Source organism: Ahaetulla prasina, chromosome 5, assembly GCF_028640845.1.
Source record: "Ahaetulla prasina isolate Xishuangbanna chromosome 5, ASM2864084v1, whole genome shotgun sequence".
In the NCBI taxonomy this organism is placed as follows: domain Eukaryota; kingdom Metazoa; phylum Chordata; class Lepidosauria; order Squamata; family Colubridae; genus Ahaetulla; species Ahaetulla prasina.
The window spans coordinates 41963526-41970536 of record NC_080543.1 but is presented as its reverse complement, the minus strand read 5'-3'; positions in this window follow the sequence as shown (position 1 = coordinate 41970536).

Genomic DNA, 7011 nt, shown 5'->3' with positions numbered 1-7011 from the left:
GAAAAGGCTTTTTTCTTATGCCTGCCTTCACAGGAAGTGCAAAGCCCACTGAGATCTTTCAGAAACCACCTGCTGGCAATAAGGTTGAAATGCACACTCTTTTGCTCTACCATCAGAAAATTCAATTAAAAATGGCTACAAACGTGTATATCTGGAATGATTGGTGATTGTTAAAGTTTGAGCAGATTGAACTCCAGCAAAAATGGTGTTGTTGTGACTCCAGCCCCTGAACCGGGCCCCATGCCCGAAAGTGACTCAGAAAGTGAATGGGAAGGGCCAGTAAGTCTTATCTCGGGAGCATTCCTGTGTCTCGGCTCCAGGAGCCAGAACCAGACCAGTCGGAGGACGTAATGAGGCCGTCATCCCCTGATTCCTCCCTTCCACAGGCTACACCTTCAGACCCAGCTGATAATAATAATCAAGCTTGGCTTGACCCGCGCTTCAGAAGTGTTGTGTCTTGCCCGCCCTCAGAGCAGCCGGGGCCTTCTTACCTGCTCCCGCACACTGAGGAATGTATGCCTCCCGGTCCCAGTCCTGGCTCCATGCCCACACAAACTGCAGAAGGAGAATCTCCCTGCCCCAGCCCCGCTGGGAGGCGGGAGGTGTCATCTCGTTTGTTCATGCTGTGTGGGCGTTTTTCTATCTCAATGGCTTCTCTGATTATTCTGTTGTTAAAGTGTTCAGTTTTGGCGATAGTTCTGGTCTTTTTAAAGTCAATATCATGTCCTGTGACTTTAAAGTGTTGGACCAGGGAAGAAGTTGGTTCCTCTTTTTTGAATGAGTTCTTGTGTTCTTCAATGCGTGCACTTATTCTTCTGTTGGTTTGTCCAATGTATGTGGTGGGGCAGGCGGTGCATGGGATTTCATATACTCCTTGATTTTCTAACTCAATTTTGTCTTTGGGGTTTCTTAGGATGGTGGATATTTTTCTGTTTGTGCAGAATGCTGTCTTGATGTTGTGTTTGTGGAGGATCTTGCTGATTCTGTCTGTGGTGCCTTTTATATATGGGAGGAGGGCTGTGCCGTTTTCTTGTTCTCTGTCTTGGATTTTAGTGGGGGGTTCTTTTTGGATTAGCTTGGTAATCTTATTTCTTTGGAATCCATTGGATGTTAGTACGTTAGTGAGAGTGTCTAGTTGAGGTTTTAGGTGTTGTTCATCAGCTAAGCATTTTGTTCTGGAGATGAGTGTCTTGGCTACGGAGTTGATCTGTGCTGGGTGGTGGTGTGAGAGTGCGTACAGATAGCGGTTTGTGTGTGTTTTCTTCTGGTAGATGGTGTGTCCTAGGGAGCCATTGGGTTTTCTGTAGACTAAGACATTAGTCTTAGACATTAGACATTAATCTGACATTAGACATTAATCTTAGACATTAATCTGAGCACAACCAAGCCCCCACCCAAACAGGACACACCCCCATCCAATCAGAGCACAAAAAAACCCCCATCCAATCAGAGCACAGCCAAGCTCCCACCCAATCAGTTCAAACCCTCACTAGCAGTTAAAAAGGAAGAAACAGCTGCATTCACACATTGCTCCTAGAAGCACGAAGCTGAAGCCTGAAGATGACGAATGAGACTTCGTCGAAACGTTGCCAAGACACTTCCAATTCTACACGGGAGAAAACCCGAACAACCAAAGACTCATTCGTCATCTTCAGGCTTCAGCTTCATGCTTCTGGGAGCAATGTGTGATTGCAGCTGTTTCTTCCTTTTTGACTGCTAGTGGGGGTTTGAACTGATTGGGTGGGAGCTTGGCTGTGCTCTGATTGGATGGGGGGATTTTCTGTGCTCTGATTGGATGGGGGTGTGTCCTGTTTGGGTGGGGGCTTGGTTGTGCTCAGATTAGTCTGAGTTGCAGGGGGATTTGAGCTGGTGAGTTGCATAGCTGCTGTTTGGCTTCATGGTCGTGGTCGTGCTACATCTTCATAGTGGGTGTCAGTCTGCTGCATGTATAGATTGGAGGGGTTTGAAATGGCTAATGTTGTAGCTGCAGTCTGGCTTCTGATCCTTGGTCGTGCTTCATGATCAGTGTGGGTTTGGGTCTGCTTTCTGGGTGGATGTGTGGTGGTGACATCCTATGTGGACCTCGTGAGTGTGGGTCTGGTGTCATTCCTCGTGTTAGGGACTCGTTTGTCAATAAGGGCAGGTTTCCAAATGGCTGGTAGGCGGGAGGTATCATCTCGTTTGTTCATGCTGTGTGTGCGTTTTTCTATCTCGATGGCTTCTCTGATTATTCTGTTGTTAAAGTGTTCAGTTTTGGCAATAGTTCTGGTCTTTTTAAAGTCAATATCGTGTCCTGTGGCTTTAAGGTGTTGGATCAGGGAAGAAGTTGGTTCCTCTTTTTTGACTGAGTTCTTGTGTTCTTCAATGTGTGCACTTATTCTTCTGTTGGTTTGTCCAATGTATGTGGTGGGGCAGGCAGTGCATGGGATTTCATATACTCCTTGATTTTCTAACTCAATTTTGTCTTTGGGGTTTCCAGAAGCCAGGACCAGAAGCCAGACCGCAGCTGCAACATTAGCCATTTCAAACCCCTCCAATACTATACTATACTATACTATACTATACTATACTATACTATTATATATATATTTAGGTCTTGGCATATTTGGGTCTTTTCCCATGTAAGGTTGAGAGTATCTTGGCAACGTTTCGACGAGGTCTCAGTCATCATCTTCAGGCTGGTGCTTTCGGCTTTGTGCTTGTGCGAGCAAAGCATGGTCGGAGCTGCTGTCTACTATAGTATACTATATACTAGGGATATAGGCATTAGGGATATAGGCCTATAGCCATAGCCAGACTCCAAGATTTCCTTTGCCACATTTTCTTCCTACAGGATATGCTGGGGCCCATTCCCCATGCCCTGGTTGAAAGTGTCAGTGTGGGCTGAAGGCACCCCAATCTTTGGACTCTTGTATGTCAGGAACGATCTTTTCCATTGTATATGTACAAGCAGTACAGTGGTGGGTTTCAAAAGTTTCCTCCAAGTCATCCAAAAACTCTGTGCAGAGAAAAGCTCCTGTTTCCCTCTGCTGCCCACAGCGCTTAGGAGAAAGCATGACTCATGGCTGTTAAATTTCACTGTGCTGCGCCAAACGCTTTCCCATAAAGAGCAACAAAGGAGAGAAACAGATGCTGATCTGAGAACACGTGGACTGGAGCAGCTCTGTGCTCTCCACTGGCTGTTTCTTCCTCTTCGCTCATGCAGCACAACAAAATGTAGCCATGACCTGCACTTTCCTCCAAGTCAAAGCCGGAAAGATCTGGCTGGGGAGGGGTGCCTCCGTCCACCGGCTCAGGGCAGAGGATTCAGCTGCAGCCCAGACAAGCCGAGGAATTGCAGGGAGCCTCCTGTATGTTGCACCCCCTTAGCCTTCGTCTGCGCCTCCGTGCTGCCAGCGTCTCCCAAAGCTGCTGCCGTTGGAGCCGTGACAGGGACGGGGCAGCCCAGTAAGCTGGGCACCCAAAAACTGCGCAGAGGCATGGGCGAAGGCTGGGAGGGGGGTGTAACGCGCAGGAGGCTACCCGTAGTTCCTTGTCTTATCTGGGCTGCAGCTGAGCCCCAAGTGCCAGACTCTGCTGTTGCCATCGCCCCTGGCCTGCCCACTCTGGCTGCAACCATGGAGAAAGCCCATCAGAGGCGAGAAGGAGTGCTTTTTTGGCCAGGAAGAGTGACGGAGGGAAAGCTGAAATGACCACTGCCACCCACCCTGGATATGGGGCCGGAGTGTCAAAAAAAAAGTGTCAAAAAGTTCCAAAAATTTTCACCACTGTTTCGATGGGCATGGCTTGGTGGGGGGTGTCATCTGACTGAGTGTGTGAGTGATGTCAAGTTGGCCACTGCCACTCAGTCATCTACCCCCCCCCAGCCACACCCACAGAACCAGTAGTAAAAAAATTTAGAACCCACCCCTGGTTGGGTGGCTATGGACGAGAAGAAAAGGAAGAAGAGCAGCAGTGGTTCCAGGAGGAGGAGGAGGAGGAGGAAACCTGGTAGTAGAGAAACTTTGCCTGACTTCTGCACAAAGACTTTTCTCCCACCTGGCTCTTTCCCTTTTCCCTGCGTCTCTTTCTGGGGGGGGAAAGAGACCCTTCCTCTTTTTGTACCCAGCTGGCACTTTCCAAAGTTCACTTTTCCAGCGTTAGCTGCTCAAATCCCCTTTGATTGTGATTTTTAAAAAATAATTACATCAGCCATCCCTTTCTGACATTTCCCATTTTCTCATTGATTTCCACCCCCTCCCCAACCATTACTTTCTCAAGTCCTCCATTTGCTTCCAACCTGCTTTTTTTTTTTTTGCCTGTGTGATTTAAAAAAAAAATTTAGAAACACCAGGCTTTAAAGAGTTCTCTTTGTATTGGATTGATGGATAAATCCCAGGTACGAATATGCCTATGCATTTAATATGGGAATGAGTATAATAAGTAGTATAAGAGTATAATAAGTAATAACCAAAAGCCAACATGGGTTTGTCAAAAACAGATCATGCCAGACTAATCTCACTGCATTCTTTGACAAAATGACAAAATTAGTGGACCAGAAGAATGCTGTCGATATCATTTACTTGGACTTCAGTAAAGCATTTGATAAAGTAGACCATAACCTACTACTAGATAAAGTAGAAAAATGTGGGTTAAACAGCATCACCACCAGATGGATTCATAACTGACGAGTGGCTGATCAACCGCACTCAACATGTGGTCCTCAATGGAACTACATCCACATGGAGGGAAGTATGCAGTAGAGTACCCCAAGGCTCTGTTTTAGGCCCAATACTTTTCAACATCTTCATCAATGACTTGGACAAGTGGATAGATGGGGAACTCATCAAATTTGCAGACGACACCAAGCTGGCAGGAATAGCCAACACTCCAGAAGATAGGCTCAAGATACAGAAGGATCTTGACAGACTTGAACATTGGGCGCTATCTAACAAAATGAAATTCAACAGTGAAAAAAGTAAGGTTCTACGTTTAGGCAAAAAAAAAATGCACAGGTACCGTATATGTGGTACCTTGCTCAATAATAGTAACTGTGACAGGGATCTGGGAGTCCTAGTGGACAACCATTTAGATATGAGCCAGCAATGTCCAACAGCTGCCAAAAAAGCCAACACAGTTCTGGGCTGCATAAACAGAGGGATAGAATCAAGATTACGTGAAGTGTTAATAATGCCTTGGTAAGGCCACACTTGGAATACTGCATTCAGTTTTGGTCGCCACGATGTAAAAAAGATATTGAGACTCTAGAAAGAGTGCAGAGAAGAGCAGCAAAGATGATTAGGGGACTGGAGACTAAAACATATGAAGAATGGTTGCAGGAACTGGGTATGTCTAGTTTAATGAAAAGAAGGACTAGGGGAAACATGATAGCAGTGTTCCAATATCTCAGGGGCTGCCACAAAGAAGAGGGAGTCAAGCTATTCTCCAAAGCACCTGAAGGCAGGACAAGAAGCAATGGGTGGAAACTAATCAAGGAGAGAAGCAACTTAGAACTAAGGAGAAATTTCCTGACAGTTAGAACAATCAATAAGTGGAACAACTTGCCTGCAGAAGTTGTGAATGCTCCAACACTGGAAATTTTTAAGAAAATGTTGGATAGCCATTTGTCTGAAATGGTGTAGGGTTTCCTGCCTGGGCAGGGGGTTGGACTAAAAGGCCTCCAAGGTCCCTTCCAACTCTGTTATTATGTTATGTTATAAATTCTTAAAAGAAACTTAGCATAAAGTGGGAGAACTGAGATTTGTTAGCTTTGCTTTCTTTGCTGCATTGCCTTGGTTATCTTGTGCAAAAAATAATAATGGTGCACCATTTAAAGACGGCTGAGACTCCCCCCCACCCAGTGGTCTGCGGGATTTAAAATTATGAACTTGGTGGTCCCTGAGGTCCAAAAGGTTGGGGACCCTTGATTTATAGGACTGCAATACTACCTGTATCTTTTATGCAGTTGTTAATTGTGGAACATGGTTGGGAGAAAAGTACATGAAACTATGCTGATTTGATATACTATAGTCATTTGAAATTGTCCTTAATCAGCACTTGGAAGAACAACATTAAACGGTGACTAATTCCAATAACTATGTTGCTGAAAATAAAAATACTTTTAAGTTTTTCTATGAGTATAAAATATATTAATTTAGTATACGTGTTTGCCCATGTGCATAGACAAAAACATGTATAAAGAAACTTCCAGCATCAGAGGAGTAAATGGAGCACATTTCAGTTTCCATCCACACTTCAATAATACAACAGATTTTAAATTAAATACTTATTATCTATATTTTAAAATTTGGAAAAAACATCGAAATTTGTGTGTATTAAGATTAGGATTTTAAACTTTTGGTCTAGATAATAACTATAAACTTACAAAGAGATTATTATGATAGTCAGCCAGATGTTTAGACTAAATTTGGCACTTTTGCCCACCTTTCAAGGAACTGGCATAGGCAGAATTTGCCTGCTGGTGTTAAATATATCACTGCAAGGCATAAGTTGTTCCATTTATTATTTATTTTATTAAATTTAGGTACCACCCAAATCAATTTTGAGTGATTCTGAATATATACCAGAAAACCAAGATAAAAACACAAGACAAAATGCATCAAAAAGTAGTATCTGGCCACTCAAAAAAAGGGGCTCCATTCACCCTAACCCAAGACATGTGTTTAGTCCATTTATTTCAAAGCATACTTAAAGTCCTTACCATGGAATATATGCTCTGTAGTTTGAAAAGGAAAAACTAATACAGGGGAAAAGGGTATATTTTCTTTTTTCTTTAACAAAGAATAAACAAAGCATACATCTAAATAATATACAAGTCAAAAATTGTATAATTAAATAGATGGAGAATTTAGAAGCGATAATAGGTAGCAATGGGAATACCAATGCAAGAAGAATATTAAATTTCTATCAAATATTATGTTTAGAGACAATTGATAAGTTTTTTTTGTTAGTATATTATCCCACTTCTGATTGCTAAATTGGATAGTTTATCTTCTAAAATCTGTTATAAAG